The sequence below is a fragment of the Neoarius graeffei genome, chromosome 3 (genome assembly GCF_027579695.1).
Source record: "Neoarius graeffei isolate fNeoGra1 chromosome 3, fNeoGra1.pri, whole genome shotgun sequence".
Classification (NCBI taxonomy): domain Eukaryota; kingdom Metazoa; phylum Chordata; class Actinopteri; order Siluriformes; family Ariidae; genus Neoarius; species Neoarius graeffei.
Window position 1 is genome coordinate 22273968 of NC_083571.1, and position 18532 is coordinate 22292499.

The following is an 18532-nucleotide window of genomic DNA, read 5'->3' on the forward strand; positions in this document are numbered from 1 at the left end:
TATTTATTCATCTCGAAATTGTACAACCCCGATTCCGAAAAAATTGGGACAAAGTACAAATTGTAAATAAAAACGGAATGCAATAATTTACAAATCTCAAAAACTGATATTGTATTCAGAGTAGAACATAGACATCATATCAAATGTCGAAAGTGAGACATTTTGAAATTTCATGCCAAATATTGGCTCATTTGAAATTTCATGACAGCAACACATCTCAAAAAAGTTGGGACAGGGGCAATAAGAGGCTGGAAAAGTTAAAGGTACAAAAAAGGAACAGCTGGAGGACCAAATTGCAACTCATTAGGTCAATTGGCAATAGGGCATTAACATGACTGGGTATAAAAAGAGCATCTTGGAGTGGCAGGGGCTCTCAGAAGTAAAGATGGGAAGAGGATCACCAATCCCCCTAATTCTGCACCGACAAATAGTGGAGCGATATCAGAAAGGAGTTCGACAGTGTAAAATTGCATCTACAGTGCATAATATCATCAAAGGATTCAGAGAAACTGGAAGAATCTCTGTGCATAAGGGTCAAGGCTGGAAAACCATACTGGGTGCCCATGATCTTCGGGCCCTTAGACGGCACTGCATCACATACAGGCATGCTTCTGTATTGGAAATCACAAAATGGGCTCAGGAATATTTCCAGAGAACATTATCTGTGAACACAATTCACCGTGCCATCCGCCGTTGCCAGCTAAAACTCTGTAGTTCAAAGAAGAAGCCGTATCTAAACATGATCCAGAAGCGCAGACGTCTTCTCTGGGCCAAGGCTCATTTAAAATGGACTGTGGAAAAGTGGAAAACTGTTCTGTGGTCAGACGAATCAAAATGTGAAGTTCTTTATGGAAATCAGGGACGCCATGGCATTCTGACTAAAGAGAAGGATGACCCAAGTTGTTATCAGCGCTCAGTTCAGAAGCCTGCATCTCTGATGGTATGGGGTTGCATTAGTGCGTGTGGCATGGGCAGCTTACACATCTGGAAAGACACCATCAATGCTGAAAGGTTTATCCAGGTTCTAGAGCAACGTATGCTCCCATCCAGACAACGTCTCTTTCAGGGAAGACCTTGCATTTTCCAACGTGACAATGCCAAACCACATACTGCATCAATTACAGCATCATGGCTGTGTAGAAGAAGGGTCCGGGTACTGAACTGGCCAGCCTGCAGTCCAGATCTTTCACCCATAGAAAACATTTGGCGCATCATAAAACGGAAGATACGACAAAAAAGACCCAAGACAGTTGAGCAGCTAGAATCCTACATTAGACAAGAATGGGTTAACATTCCTATCCCTAAACTTGAGCAACTTGTCTCCTCAGTCCCCAGACATTTACAGACTGTTGTAAAGAGAAAAGGGGATGTCTCACAGTGGTAAACATGGCCTTGTCCCAACTTTTTTGAGATGTGTTGTTGTCATGAAATTTAAAAATCACCTAATTTTTCTCTTTAAATGATACATTTTCTCACTTTAAACATTTGATATGTCATCTATGTTCTATTCTGAATAAAATACGGAATTTTGAAACTTCCACATCATTGCATTCCGTTTTTATTTACAATTTGTACTTTGTCCCAACTTTTTTGGAATCGGGGTTGTATTAAAAACGTCCTTGATGCTGGGGTTAGTATAAATATAACAACAAAGATGTATTTTACTATCCAGGGAATTCATCCTGTGAAATCTGACTATATTGTTGTTAGATACATGAAACTTGCACAGGTAACTCATGTCACTCCTTAATACAGATTATAATAAAAAGCACTTGATATTGGAAGCAACAGAAATGTAGAAATGAGAGAGATGTTTTCTAAGGCACTCCTCCGTTAATCCGGCTGTAGTGTAGAATTTATGAGACCTGCACATGGGAAATAAATGGAGGAAAATAAGAAAAGATACTGTAATTATAATATGTACTAGTAATTACACTCCATTTACCCTTACATTGTGTGATATTTTTCATAATACCACTGAAGTCAACTGGGTTTAAATGTACATTACCGTTAAAATAAAATACCAAAGCCGATATTAAAATACCAGTTTGCTTGGTATTTTGATATGTCATAAAACTGTTGGCTTAGTAGTTATGCTAATAACATCATGTTTTATGTTCAAAACAATGGATCTGGTTTTGACGAGAGAATACAGTGAGCAAGTACAAAATTTTCATCTCATCTCATTATCTCTAGCCGCTTTATCCTTCTACAGGGTCGCAGGCAAGCTGGAGCCTATCCCAGCTGACTACGGGCGAAAGGCGGGGTACACCCTGGACAAGTCACCAGGTCATCACAGGGCTGACACATAGACACAGACAACCATTCACACTCACACCTACGGTCAATTTAGAGTCACCAGTTAACCTAACCTGCATGTCTTTGGACTGTGGGGGAAACCGGAGCACCCGGAGGAAACCCACGCGGACACGGGGAGAACATGCGAACTCCACACAGAAAGGCCCTCGCCGGCCACGGGGCTCGAACCCGGACCTTCTTGCTGTGAGGCGACAGCGCTAACCACTACACCACCGTGCCGCCCTTACAAAATTTTAATTTTTGTTTTTATTCGGAAAAGAAGAAAACAACTCTCAAATTGTTGACATTTTTTTCAAGCAACTGGTTAAAATAATGATTTTTCATTCTCCACTGATGTGGATTTCAGCTCCAGGCATTTTTATTTTAATTAAACAAACACAAGTTAGCTAATCTCCTTACAGCTGTAGGGTGTAGCCAGACCAGGAGATCTCGCGAGATTCATAAACACATGACATTAAAACCTCACGACAGCAAAAGGCTGCTGCAGTTTTCTGAGTCATGTGTTGCAGTTGCTCTCCATCCGCTCTATATAAAATCTGGAAGGCTCATAAACTTGTCAGAGTGAAGCCATCTGGCCGCCATCTTACTACTCCCAATACGGAGCGGAAGTGTCATTTAGACTAGTGGAAGCTACACAAACTTGGACAAGTTATTTATGTAGTTGGTGAGAAAAATGCCTACATGTGCAGCAGTGAACTGTACAAATCGTCAGGTAAAAGGTTGTGGACAGACATTTCGTATGAAATGTCTGTCCAGTATAAGAGAAAAGCTGAAATAATCTCCATAAAAATAATTATAGTAGCAAAAAAAAAAGCCGTTCAAAAAAATGATCAGAGAACTGAAAAAGGAAAAAAATAACAGTGAAGGAGAGCGCTATAAAGATATGTAAGGAATGTCGGTAACATTGAGAAAATAAGAGGAGGTAATGAAAGAGAAAATAGTATACTTTCTTGGGACAGGTTTGATCGGATACTAGAGTTTCACACACAAGTCAAATACACACAATGGGAGTGGTAAGATGGCGGCCAGGTGGCCTCACTCATCTCTATGAGCTTTCCAGATTTTATACAGAGCTCATCGCCCCGCTGTAGAGATGAGCGAAGACGTCAGGCCGCCATCTTACCACTCACATCGCGTGTATTTGGCTTCTATGTTAAACCGTCGTATCCGATCAAATTTGCCCCAAGAAAAGTATCTCCTGACTTTTTTCCCTTTCATTACTTTTATTTTCTCCACTTTACCCACATTCCTTACATATCTTTATAGTGTTCCCCTTCACTGTTTTGTTTTCCCTCCTTTTCCAGTTCACTCTCTGATTTTTTTTTTTTGAACGGCTCTTTTTTACTACTATAATTATTTTTACAGATATTATTTCAGTTTTTCTCTTATACAGTGTATCTTTCTATTTCATATATTTCTTCCTTTCTATTATTTATTTATTATATTATACCAACACAAAGGCTGTGCAATGCTTCCTTTCTATTATAGACAGTTATTGAAACAGGATTATTTTCTAATGTTATTTGCCATTTTCACTTCATTCTCATAGTCATGTCTTAACAGTATTTATAAGTCACATAATTCACTGTCATTTTAGACACAAACGATTCAATTTTGATGCTTTTTCTTAAGACCACGCAGTGTTTAGCACATGGGGTAACCTTTAATGTGGTAAACAAATGCAATGAGAAATACAACTTGGCAAACAATGTGACAAACAAATGCAACTTTTGTCAGAATTATGAATGATGTATGCATTGGAAAATGAAATCATTCATGCCTATGCAAGATGAGTTTTGTTCACTGCTTGTGGAGTGTGGATCCAGTGATCTTCTCATTGAAGCGTTTGGCAAGACGGTGCATCCGAACCTTGATATAGTATGCGGCAATGGGCTTGATGAGAAAGAAGACATGTTTGTGGTCAGGTGGACAGTCCAACATGTGGCCAGCAAGCTGCATGAATATTGGCTGGAATCCAACATCAGGCAACACTGTGGTGGATAAAGCAGATGTGATACCTACTGACTGAGGAAGAGCATTGTCTGCAGAACAGAGAAGTCTTTGAATGCATCGCTCAGCCACCTGGCACAACTTGACTACATCAGTTGATGGCTTGGCAAGGCTCCCTCAAATTTTCTTCTTCAAGAGGCCACCACCAGCATCCATACTGTCTGACATCAATACTTCGGGGCAGATGATTTGTCATTTTGCCATCTGAACTACATAGCTTGCGATGTATCCGATGGCTGCATTAATCCCAGGAGACAGCGCTATGAAGTTGGGGACATCCATGGAGTCATGATCATCTATCTGCACTTGGATTGCGGTCTTCAATATCATATCTTCTGATGAGAAGCATGTCTTCCTCGTCTGTGTTGTTTGCACCTGGATGTGGTCTAGAACTGGACACATGGAGGATTGGTGTCTTATCCTTGTTTGTGTCTAAAATGACAGTGAATTATGTGAGCAATAAGACATGACTGTGAGAATGAAGTGAAAGAGAATAAAAGGAGGTAATGAAAGGGGGGAAAAAGCCTGGAGATACTTTTTTGGGGGGCAAGTTTGATCGGATACAATGGTTTAACACATAAGCCAAATACATGCAATGTGAATGGTAAGATGGCGGCCAGATGGCTTCATGCTGACGAGCCTATGAGCTCTCCAGATTTTATCTAGAGCTCAGTGTCAAACGCATTCGTGACGTCAGAACCTCATCCTCATTGGCTGGACTCTCCAACGACAAACATGACATGTTTCCTGATGTGATAGATTTGTTTCATTTCATATATAAATTTAAAAACTTAAGAAATAGCATGATCTGATATGATTTCTGCAGCTGAAAACCTTTTCTTACTCTTATTTTATACTATAGTGTTGGCTGATTGATAAATGTGCAGAAAACACTCAACTCTGAATTTATATGAACGTATCCCAACAATTATTTAATAAATCAACAATATAAGTTTAGTTATCATGTTCAATTAAACAAAAGGGAAATTTCAACTGGATCAACTGTAAACAATAAGGAACACAATATCGCGAGATTTCCCGAGAGTCACGTGCATTTCAAACCACAACCAGAACGACAGTTTGTCCAACTTCACTGCTGTATTATTCCTAAATAAAACATTTTCCTGCTGTAGTGTAAATTTATAACTCTTATTTTGTCCTACCTTGATAGACAATCACACCAGCGGAAACATGTATCCCTTGGTGTTTAAGGTGGTAATTCATTACTACAGATAAAAACACACCATAAACATGTGCTTCTCTTGGTGTTTAAGGTGGTTATACATTTATTATAGATTTAAAAAAAAAACACACAACACCCAAGTGACCTGAATCTGGCGGGTCAGACCCGCAAAATGATCTCCAAATCAGCTGACCCACCAAGACATGGAAAAAACCCGCATCAGAAAAATCTAAAGAGTAATGTTAATGACCTGTTAGGATTTATCCACGTTTAAACTTGGCAGTAAGCATTTTTGGACCGATTGACAACTTATTAAACAAGTACATGTATGTATACACACGAATATGGCCTGTATGTCTTCTGGTATGTATGGGGTTAGTTGATTGGGCATCTCTGCCATTCATACTGACAAATGGCGAATGAAATCTGGGCTTTTCATTCACAACAATCTGACTACTTGACCATTTCTGAAACTTTTTTTTGACATTTCACAGGCCATGATTTTCCGATTGCTTTGACAGTGTCACGGTGCAGGTGCTTACTGTATGCAGATGCAGAGGAGAGTCAGGTGTGTCGCAAACTGGAAACCAAATCCAAGTTGTAATCCAGGTAGCGTAGTTGGGGCAGGCTAAGGTCAGTCAATGTGCAAACAGTGTAACGGAGACTAGATGAAATCAAGGTTGGGAAGAAACGGAGCAATAAGCTCAGAGTCACAGTTAACTGTAAACAAGAGAATAAGACTTGGCAAAGTCAGGTCGGAACACTGAGAGATAGTTCACATCGTCCGTTTATCTGTCTGAGTCTTATATAGACCACTTGCATGTGACATCACAGCCGATCCAGATTGTAAACAGACGCCATCTTGTCGGTCAAACGCCATATTTCCGCCTTCTGCTTCTACTTCTACCTTTTCTTCTGGAAAACCCTACTATATACAATTCTACTACAACGTCAACTCCACTGAAAATCAATAAAACATAAGACGAGTGGAATCCTGTGTCCGAGTCCTTCCCTTTCAAGTGTGGGAAACCCATGATGCTCACATACACTTGACAGTAGGCTGCCACGGGACCCTGACAGGCGTGCAAAATGGATTGCTGCTATCAGGTATACCATATATACAGTAATAGTGATAGACTACTGATACTTGATCTAACTGATAATATAAAATATTCAACCATAATAGTGGATATGGCGGCGCATGATGGGGATGCTACGGCTACAAGCTCTCCCTACCTGTGCACGTTTTTTATGTTTTTTGTGTGTATTTTTGCGTGTTGTTCATCTGTACCGGACTTCAATATCCACTACAACCGTATGGACTTACTGGACATTGGTTTCCAGCAGAAAATGACGGTTTGTAGCGATTTCCATCACATGCACAACATTCCGGACAAGAAAGCGAGACCAGTGGGGTCTCCGTGGATTGTTATCGGGTCTGGCAGGCGAAGGAGGCGGCGTCGGGAGAGGAAGCAAAAGCGAGGCTGCAGAGCTGGCCTGTTGACTAAGCTCAGAAAACAGCCACTCAAACCTCCACTGCCAAGCCTCTACCTCTCCAACGCCAGATCCATGGTGAACAAGATGGACGATTTGGAATTACAGCTGGAATTACCTTATTCTATTCTATTCTATTCTATAATCGGCTGGTCAGTGCTATACTAGATACTACTGATATATCTAGTATCAGTACTAGTACTCAATACTTAAGTGACTTACCCGTCCAATGAGGATTGTTATTTTCTTGTTTACAAGATGCCACATCTGAGGGGGGCTGACAAATCCTGAATTTCTGTAAAGATAACTGTCCAGAGATTTATAAGCACGCAGTGCTTCACCACTGAACAGCGAGGGAAAGTTAATGAGGTAATTATACACATGTGGGTATTCCACCTCTGGCAGTTCAATATCCACTGACACGGTCGTGAAAACTACGTCCGGTAATCGATAAGGGTCACTAATCTCTAGGTCATTTATTTTAGACATATATCTAGTTATCTGTTCATTAGAAAAATGAGCCGTGTAGTCCATCGGTTATATTCAGCTGTGTTGTTGACCGACAAGATGGCGGCTGTTTATATTCCAGCCGGGATTCGGTCACGTGACTGCAAGAGGTCTATTGGAGAGTAGGTGATTAAGAAACAGGAAACAGGTGAGTCTAGTATTCTGAGGAGGAGGGGTGCTGTGGCGCTTGCATGTTGTAGTCCACCGTGGCCATGTTTGGGGGTCCCCTCCCCAAAAAAAATCTGTCCCTCTGAGTTACATGTCAATCCTGAGATCGAGATGCTGACCTCTTCTGCTCCTCGGACCTGCCTGATCCATCCTGGTGCCCTGTGTCTGGTCGGAGTCTCATCGCATCGCTCCTGTGGAGGACAGCCCCATGTGGACAGTTGAAAGTCACACCTAGAGGATGCTCTGGACACTTACAGTAATGCTTTTATGGCTGAGGACTACAGTTGACTTGCTAATTTTAGGACTGCAGTTGTCATGAACAGTTTTGAGTCTGGTTCCTCTCAAGGTTTCTTCCTCATGTCATCTGAGGGAGTTTTTCCTTGCCACCGTCGCCACAGGCATGCTCATTGGGGTTAGATTAGGGATAAAATTAGCTCATATTTTAAGTTGTTCAAATTCTGTAAAGCTGCTTTGCAACAATGTTTATTGTTAAAAGTGCTATACAAATAAACTTGACTTGACTCTGAACCTGCGCTTTCAGCACTATTACTGACAGACTGGGCCTGCGAGTTTACAAGCCATATGACAGCTGCTGTCATTGCATGTGCATGTACATATGTAAGTTAATCTTTATAATTATTGATCTCTCTTGTCTGTAATTTATATCTCATGCACACGGTCAGTCATTTGTGTAATCATGTCAGGCTATGATGGACCAATTACAAGGACAGCAAAGAAAAGAAAGTGTATGCATTCTAAAACAGAGTTCAGTAAAGAGTGGTCTTTTGCATTTCCGTGTATGTACCTATGGTGCCTGTACAACCTATGGTGCCGAAAGTTGGACCTTCAGGAAAGATATGAAGCATATTGATGCATTCAAGTTGTTCGGATACCGCAGGATTTTACAGGTTAGCTGGGTAGAACATAGAACTAATGAGTCCGTTCTGCAGGAACTGAACACCCAAAGGAAACTCCTGCCTGCTATCGCCAAATGTAAGCTAGCCTATTTTGGCCACAAAACAAGAGCTGGAGGTCTAACATGCACTATCCTGGAGGGCCGAGTGGAGGGGACTAGATCAAGAGGTCAGCCTAGGAGGAGATGGATGGATGACATTCAAGACTGGACGGGCCTGACCGGTGCCACGTGCTCTGTCTTGGCATGGGACAGGCAGGGTTGGAGGAGTGCGTGTGTGTCTCCCAGGATCGCCAATCCTCAAACATGAGGATGGCCATAAAGAGAGAGAGAGACTGTGAAAGATCAGCCAGGCAAAGATTTCTGCCCAGTGAGTGTACAGTGTCTTGCAAACGTATTCATCCCCCTTTGTGTTTGTCCTGTTTTGTCACATTACAAGCTGGAATTTAAAATGGATTTTGAGGAGGTTAGCACCATTTAATTTCCATTACATGCCAATAACTTTAAAGGTGAAAATTGTTGCTTTATTGTGACACAAACAATAATTAAGATGAAAAAACAGAAATCTGGAGTGTGCATAGGTATTCACCCCCAAAAGTCAATACTTTGTAGAGCCACCTTTTGCTGCAATTACAGCTGCAAGTCTCTTGGGGTATGTCTCTGTTAGCTTAGCACATCTAGCCATTGGGATTTTTGGCCATTCCTCAAGGCAAAACTGCTCCAACTCCAAGTTAGATGGGTTGCATTGGTAATCTTCAAGTTATGCCACAGATTCTCAATTGGATTGAGGTCTGGGCTTTGATTAGGCCATTCCAAGACATTTAAATGTTTCCCTTTAAACCACTCCAGTGTAGCTTTAGCAGTATGTTTAGGATCATTGTCCTGCTGGAACGTGAACCTTCATCCCAGTCTCAAACCTCCGGCTGACTCAAACAGGTTTTCCTCCGGAATTGCCCTGTATTTAGTGTCATCCATCTTTCCTTCAATCCTAAGCAACTTTCCTGTCCCTGCAGATGAAAAATATCCCCACAGCATGATGCTGCCACCACCATGCTTCACTGTAGGAATGGTGTTCTCAGGGTGTTGGGTTTGCGCCACACATGGCATTTTCCATGATGGCCAAAAATATCAATTTTAGTCTCATTTGACCAGAGAATCTTCTTCCATGTGCTTTTGGGGAGTCTGCCACATGCTGTTGGGCAAACTCCAAATATGTTTTCTTTAGCAATTACTTTTCTCTGTCCACTCTTCCATAAAGCCCCAATCTGTGGAGTGTATGGCTTAAAGTGGTCCTATGGACAGATACTTCCATCTCCGCTGTGGATCTTTGCAGCTCCTTCAGTGTTATCTTTGGTGTCTTTGTTGCATCTCTGATTAATGCCCTCCTTGCCAAGTCTGTGAGTTTTGGTGGGTGGCCTTCTCTTGTCAGGTTTGTAGTTGTGTCATATTCTTTCCATTTTGCTATAATGGATTTAAAGTGCATATCAGTGATATAGTTATATCAGTTATATAGTTTTAAGTAACTATAAAAACTATTATATATTTGTTCTAATCAAGGCCTCAGGTTAAATGATGTCATTATCCCTTCAATAATGTTTACATGCATATGTTTTTGTCTCCCACATATATGTGAACATATTTGTTCCACCACCAGCATCCACCACCATCATCCACCTCCCTCATCCGCCACCAGCATCCGCCTCCAGCATCCACCTCCAGCATCCGCCGCCATCATCCACCTCCATCATCCGCCTCCAGCATCCACCACCATCATCCGCCTCCAGCATTCACCACCATCATCCACCACCATCATCCTCCATGCGTTTCTTGCATTTTTTGCATGTAGACCGGCCGTAGGAGCACATATGGCCGGTTGTGACCGAGGCATAAGACTAATGTGTGATTTATCAAATGTCAAGGTCATTGCCCTGTCAAAATAAACACTACTCGGTGCTGTGACACGCTAAACATGTGCTGTTATTAACTGTCAGCAGATACACTATCCACTTGCATGTTCTGACACCAGTATAAATGTCATAAAAATAAGCTGAATGCTTGGAAATTGCATATCTCAATGCCATTTAAAGAAAAATAAAAAAATTCTGAGTGACACCCTCAGGCCCACCAGCAGGAGGGAAATAACTTGTCTCACACCCTTCCTCTTTGGCAGCTTCACCACCATTGATCAGCACCTGCACAGCCTCAGCCTCCAGTATCACTTCAGAAATGGACCAACATTTGGTACTTCAAAACTTGGGACTTATGCTTTTGGCCCAGTATGAAGAGAGAGCACAGAAGGCTCTCGAGACCAAAGCTGACCTGGAGAATGAGATGTCCAAGCTGATGGCTAGGTAAAAACACTGCAAGGTGCAGTGGAGGAATTAGAGGGACTACTCAGACAGACACGTAGGACGTGTGATGAGCTATTTAAGATAAGTGAGAAAAGTCTTGCGTAAAACTGTACTTTCCAAAATAACATTAGGGCTCTGTCTTTCACTTTTAAAGATCACCAGGTGACACTACACCTGACCCAGCTCATGAAGAGCTCGGGAACGGCTGATGAGTTCCATGAAACTCATGGCATGATAATTGTACAATGCAACATTACAGTTTGAATTATCACTACATCTGTCTACAACTGCACATTTTCAAAGAAAGTGGAATGGGATCATTTTAAATGGTCCATTTTAGATGAGAACGTAAAACACTGAAGTTTGAACATTTTTTTTTGCCCTGTGCCTGTGTTTTAGGAGTGGTAGCAAGAACAGAAAGCTTAGCATGTTCTGAAGGCCAAGTACAAAAACATTAAGGTAAGCTTTTATTCTCATAAACCACTACTGCTACTGTGTGGAAGAAATTTTTAGTTGTACAGCGAAGTAAATCCAGTAATGTTGGGGATTTCAAACTGCCATTTTGAACTCCAGAATTGGGGCATCACACTTTTTTCTTCTTCTTCTTTTTTTTTAAAAATCACTTGAGTTTAAAATAACCTCAACCAGATGCCCTGTTGATCTTAACAGCCACCTCATAATAGTACATCAGATTTACTGTAGAGTGTCTTGCAAAAATATTCATCCCCTTGGTATTTGTCCTGTTTTGTTGCATTGCAAGCTGTAATTAAAATGGATTTTTGGAGGGTTAGCACCATTTGATTTACACAACATGCCTACAACTTTAAAGGTGCAAATTGTTGTTTTATTGTCACACAAACAATAATTCAGATGAAAAAAAACCCCAGAAATATGAAGTGTGCATAGGTATTCACCCCCTTTTGTATGAAAGTCCTAAATAAGAGCTGGTCCAACCAATTCACTTCACAAGTCACATAATTAGTTGATTAAGAGCCACCTGAGTGCAAAGTGTCACATGATGTCTGTAGAAATCAACCTCTTCTGGGAGGACCCTGTTCTGGAAGGACCCTGACTCTGCTACACTACTAAGCAAGCAACATGAAAACCAAGGCGCCTCCAAACAGGTCAGAAACAAAGTTGTGGAGAAGTATAGATCAGGGTTGGGTTATAAAAAAAAATCCCAAACTTTGAATATCCCAGGGAGCACCATTAAATCCATTATAGCAAAATGGAAAGAATATGGCACCACTACAAACCTGACAAGAGAAGGCCGCTCACCAAAACTCACAGACCGGGCAAGGAGGGCATTAATCAGAGGTGCAACAAAGACACCAAAGATAACACTGAAGGAGCTGCAAAGATCCACAGCGGAGATGGAAGTATCTGTCCATAGGACCACTTTAAGCCGTACACGCCACAGAGCGGGGCTTTATGGAAGAGAAGACAGAAAAAAGTCATTGCTAAAGAAAACACGTTTGGAGTTTGCCCAACAGAATGTGGCAGACTCCCCAAACACATGGAAGAAGATTCTCTGGTCAAATGAGACTAAAATTGATATTTTTGGCCATCATGGAAAATGCCATGTGTGGCGCAAACCCAACACCCTAAGAACACCATTCCTACAGTGAAGCATGGTGGTGGCAGCATCATGCTGTGGGGATATTTTTCATCTGCAGGGACAGGAAAGCTGGTCAGGACTGAGGCTGTGGGGGCCTTAAGCAGCTCTTTTAGTAGTAGACTGCTACACCCACGGTGTAAGAAGGAGAGATACCGCAGGTCATTCATACCTACTGCTGTCAGACTGTATAACACCCACAACTTGTAATGTAGCACCAATAACCTGTTTGTCGTTATATTTGCACTACTTCACCACTACTACCTCTGCCATCTATCATCAATGCAATTGATATGTCAATCTTTTTAATCTTTAATTTGTCTAATTTTTATTTCAGTTTTATTAGTTATCTGTATGACAATTTCTTGCTACTGTAACACGTGAATTTCCCCGATGTGGGATCAATAAAGTGAATCTAATCTAATCTAATCTAATCTAATCTAATCTAATCTAATTCACTTAGGCTAGTCAAACAGCTAACCCAGCCTGCTTAAATAATGCTGCACTTTACATCCATCAATCCATTACCTATATCACTTATCTGTCAGGGTTGAGTGGAAGGTGAAGCCAATCCCAGCTGATTTCATGTGAGAGGTTATCAATCTATTGCAGGATTAACAAAGACAAACAACCATTTACACTCACATTCACACCTGTGGGCAATTTAGAGTAGCCAGTTAATCCGATCCCCATGTCTTTTTTGATTGTGGGAGGAAACTGGAGCAACCAGTCAGGCAAACTCCACCCAGAAGGGCCCCAGTCAGCCACGATTTATTTAGGACTTAATTTAGGAGACTCTTTTTGCTGCCTATATTGCTGCTACCCCATACAATTGTTTACAGTCCATTGTTCATGCTCATTCATTAATCAGTGCAAAGTAATTCATTTGGTTCACTGTTCACCAAAAATATGAGCACGTTCAATGAATGGTGCTCATTTATTGTATTCATTCACAGCACTGTGTTGCACCATGACCCTGGAGAAATATTTCATTCCAATGTACACAAGCTACACTGCCTGGCCAAAAAAAAGTCACCATTTAAATAAGCAAATACATAAGAGCCTTTGATTTGATAATTACTGCAGTGATTAATGTGTTTCAGCTGGCAACAATTCTTTTAACCCTAACTGATGCAGTAAGTAGCTTCTTATTTCTTAAACAAACATGTTGGAAGATGTATCCCATGCTCATGGAAAATATGTTACTGTGTTTCATAAAGTTAAATTATTAGCCTGGAACAAGCAAAGAAAACAACTAAGGAGATTGTTGAAATGACTGGAATTGTGTTAAGAACTAACCAATGCATTATTAAAATCTGGAAGGATAGTAGTGAGCCATGACCTTTGTGGAAAAAATGTGGTTGGAAAAAGATCCTGACTGACCATGATCAGAGATCACTTAAACGCCTGATGAAGTCAAATCATTAAAAAAAAAACCCGACAGTAGAACTCATGGCTGTGCTTAATATTGAAATTAAGAGCATTTCCACACTCACAATGTGATGAGAACTCACAGAATTGGGACTAAACAGCTGTGTGGCCATAAGAAAACCACTTGTTTTGGCCCTTTTCCACTACCCTTTTTCAGCTCACTTCAGCCCGACATGGCTCGCGTTTCGACTACCAAAAACCAGCACGACTCAGCTCGCTTCAGCCCTGCTTAGCCCCTAAAACTCGCACCATTTTGGAGTGGGGCTGAAGCGAGCCAAAGCGAGCAGAGTGAGGTTGGGGGCGTGAGCAGACACTCCCCTGTGCACTGATTGGTGAGGAGGAGTGTCCTCACATGCCCACACACGCCCCGCGAGCGCGCTGGGATCTGTAAACACCGCAAACCCGGAAGAAGGAGAATTACGAATTACGAGAATTTCTGAAGCCTTATGCGCCTCGCCTCATCTATACGCTCTTGCCAGTATCTGTTGGCGTTGTCGGTGATAACAAGCCACAGCACCAAGACCAGCAACACTAACGACTCCATGTCCTCCATGTTTATTGTTTACTATTCGGGTCGTGAGACTACCGCTTAAAAGATCACTGATGTCACTGTTTGCGCTGCTTAACGACATCACGTGACGTCCACCCACTTTCGCTAACTCCACCCAATGTGTCCACCCACTTCCAGCCAGCACGGTTCAGCGCGGTTGTAGTCGAAATGCAACTCCAACAGCCCCGCTCAGCCCGACTCAGCACGGCACGGCTCAGCCCGACTCAGCCGCGTTTGTAGTGGAAAAGCGGCATTAGTGAGACTAAACAGGAGAACAGGCTTCAGTTTGCTAGGGAGCATAAAGATTGGACTCTGGATCAATGGAAAAAGGTCATGTGGTCTGATGAGTCCAGATTGACCCTATTCCTGAGTGATGGGTGTGTCAGGGTAAGAAGGGAAGCACATGAAGTGATGCATCCATCATGCATAGTGGTCACTGTAAAAGCCTCTGGAGGCAGTGATGTGATCTGGGGTTGATTCAGTTGGTCAGGTCAAGGCTCAGCAACATTATAGGGCAATAAAATGAAGTGAGCTGATGACCTGAATGTATTGAATGACCAGATTATCATCACATCAATTGATTTTTTTTCTCCCTGATGGCATGGACATAAAATTAGGGCTCAGACTGTGAAGGAGTGGTTTAGGGAGCATGAGGAATCATTTTCACACATGAATTAACCACCACAGAATCCTGACCTTAACCCCATTGAGAATCTTTGGGATGCTGGAGAAGGCTTTACTCAGTAGTTTGACTCTCCTTGCATCAACACAAGATGTCAGTGAAAAATTAATACAACACTGGACTGAAATAAATGTTGTGACATTGCATAAGTTTATCGAAACAATCCCACAGTGAATGCATGCTGTAATCAAAGCTAAAAGCGGCCCATCTAAATCCCATTTAAATATTAGAGCATGCAACTGCTCAAAAAGTGAATGCTGTCTAAAACAGAAAGGTGTCAACATTAACTTTTTCAGCGGTTTGTGCTACAGTAGCTCTTCTGTGGGATTGGAACATATGGGCTAGCCTTTGTGCCCCATGCAAATCAATGAGTCTTTTTGACACCCATGACCCTGTCACCAGTTCACTGGTTGTCCTTCCTTGGACCATTGTTGGTAGGTACTAACCACTGCATACCAGGAACACCCCACAAGATGTGCCGTTTTGGAGATGACCCATTCATCTAGTCATCACAATTTGGCCCTTGTCAAAGTCGCTCAGATCCTTATGTTTGCCCATTTTTCCTGCTTCCAACACATCAACTTCAAGAACTGACTGTTGTCTTTCTGCCTAATATGTCCCACCCCTTGACAGGTGTCACTGTAATGAGATAATCAAATGTTATTCATGTCACCTGTTAGTGTTTTTAAATTTATGGCTGATTTGGTGTATGTTCCATGTGTTATTTCATAGTTTTGATGTCTTCAGTATTGTTCTACAATATAAATACAGAAAAACTCTATGAATGAGTAGGCGTGACCGAACTTTTGACTGGGACTGTATATAGTAAAATATTTAAAGTAAGAAGTCTGTTTTACTGTCGTATTAGAAGAAAAAAAAATTACTATATTTTTCGTCCTGGGTATGACTTTAAACTGCAACCAGTGATGAGTCTCAGGTCCAGGAGGACTGGAGTATTGGGGAAAGTGGAGTTACCCCTTAATCACCATTGTCCCAGGTCCGCTCTAACCCAGAGTGGTAGCACCTGCCTGGGTTCCAGCTATGGGTTAAATAGTACATCACCAATAAGGTGCTGGCAGCAGGGTGCTTTTCGTGCAGTGTGGCAGATGAACCCAGCAGGGTCAATGACACACCACTAGATGGCATGCAGAAGAGCTACTCAATTGGCCAATGGATGGCATTACTCAGCAAGTCAGTTGTCACTGCGGGGCAACTTTCATACCCATCAGGTCTGTGGCACTTTTATGCACCACTTGGCATCAGGTCTGGAGGTCCAGAAAGACAACACGATGGGGGCATGACATCATTTGCCTTACCTTACTGTGCTGGCACTTCATTAGGAGAGGAGAATAGTATGTGACAGCTCATGAGGTCAGGCATTCCGTGGCGGCTCAGCCGGGCTATTCGTGCCGAAGTTGCGGACGGCTCTGTTGCAGGCCTCACGGCCCAGCTGCCTTTCTGCGCATCCTAATGAAGCAGTCATCATCACTAGTGATGGACAGCCGACATTCACAAGAAGAAACAAGTGTTGCCAGGCAAAACAAACCTCGCTTGGTAGCACTTATGATGAATATGAAGGAAGATAGCACGAAAAAAAAATAGGTACCCTATGGGTACATGTGGCTTCTGCTTATAAATAAAATTGTTTTCTGATAACATGTCCATACAGTTAATATGAGGGTAAGTCAAAAAGTTCTAAGACAAATTGAAAAAAAAAATCTTTATTTATGAAAATAAAGCTATTTCTCTACATATCCTCCATTTAAGTCTGAGTGAGAGAACACAGAAGTTATGACAAACCTTCCCAGCATGTCTATGAGCACATTGTTAATTAGACAGTGGAATACACTGGGAGCCGAAGAAAGACCATATGGCATTCCTCGGTATTCAAAGTGACCAGTGGTGGTGCTAAACGCAGTTTTCCATTCATCACCCTTCTTGATTCTTATCAAGTTGTATGCGCCGCACAGGTTGAGCTTGGAGAACACCTTTGCTGAGCAGAGCTGTTCTAGCGCAGATGGAACAAGAGGCAAGGGATACAGGTATTTAACTGTGACTTGATTAAGCCCTATATAATCAATACATGGCCTAAGTCTGCCACCTTGCTTCTTGACAAAAAAAAGAGGCCTGCTGATGCTGGCAACTTGGAGGGACGGATGTATCCCTGATTGAGGGCCTCCTGAATGTACTCTTCCATAGCTGCATGTTCCTTTTGGGAGAGAGGGTAAATACGCCCACGGGGAGGTGACATACCTGGTATAAGGTTGATGGCACAGTCATATGGTCTGTGAGGAGGTAACCCACAAGCTTCCCCCTTGCTAAAAACTTCTTGCAGGTTGAGGTAGCACTCAAGGATGCTTTTGATGGAGTCTGGTTGGGGGCACTCCACCGATGTGGACGTGATCCTGAGTTGTGGGTACGCAAGACAGTGTTGGAAGCAAGTAGGTGACCATTGCAGAATTTCCTTGTTATGCCAGGAGATCAGAGGATCATGAAGTTGTAGCCAAGGATACCCCAGAATGATATTGTGACATTCAGTAGAGGTTACATAGAGAGAGATTTGTTCAGAATGGAGTGCTCCCACCTGAATGTGAATGGGAGCAGTTCTGGAGGTTATTCTGCCTTCACATATGGGTCCTCCATCAATGGTTTGGATGCTGATGGGGCTTTGCAGAGGGATGGTAGGTAGGTCGTATGTCTGGACGATTGTGTCATTGATGAAATTCCCCTCTGCCCCCGAGTCTATAAATGCAGACAAGACATGTGTGGAAGATACCAACTTTAACAAAACAGGCACTTTAAATGACTGTGCATTAAATTTTCGATCATGACTCACTGCCTGGGTGGTGGGTTCCACGGGCTTGGAGCATGCAGGATGGATGGGATGTTGATTTATCTGATGAGCAGAACTCCCGCAGTAGAAACAGAGGCCCTCTTTCTTTCTTCTTTCTTGCTCTGATCTCTTCAAGTGAGTGTGAGAAACTTCCATGGGTGCACCTTCCTTGGTGCATGGAGCAGACTCGGAGGTTTCTTTGATAGAGGGTCGGCTGGTAAGCAAATGGTCCAGCCGGATGGCGAGGTCTATCAGGGAGTCCAGTGTCAGGTTGACATCCCTACATGCCATTTCACTCAGTATCTCAGGACAGAGGCCCTGATGAAAAACGGCTTTCAATGCTGGTTCGTTCCATCCACTGGCTGCAGCAAGTGTCCAAAAGTCTAGAGTGTACTCCGCAACTTTTCTAGAGCCCTGCTTCATGTTGAGGAGACTCTCTCCAATTTCTGTGCCCTCAGGCTCATGATCAAATACTC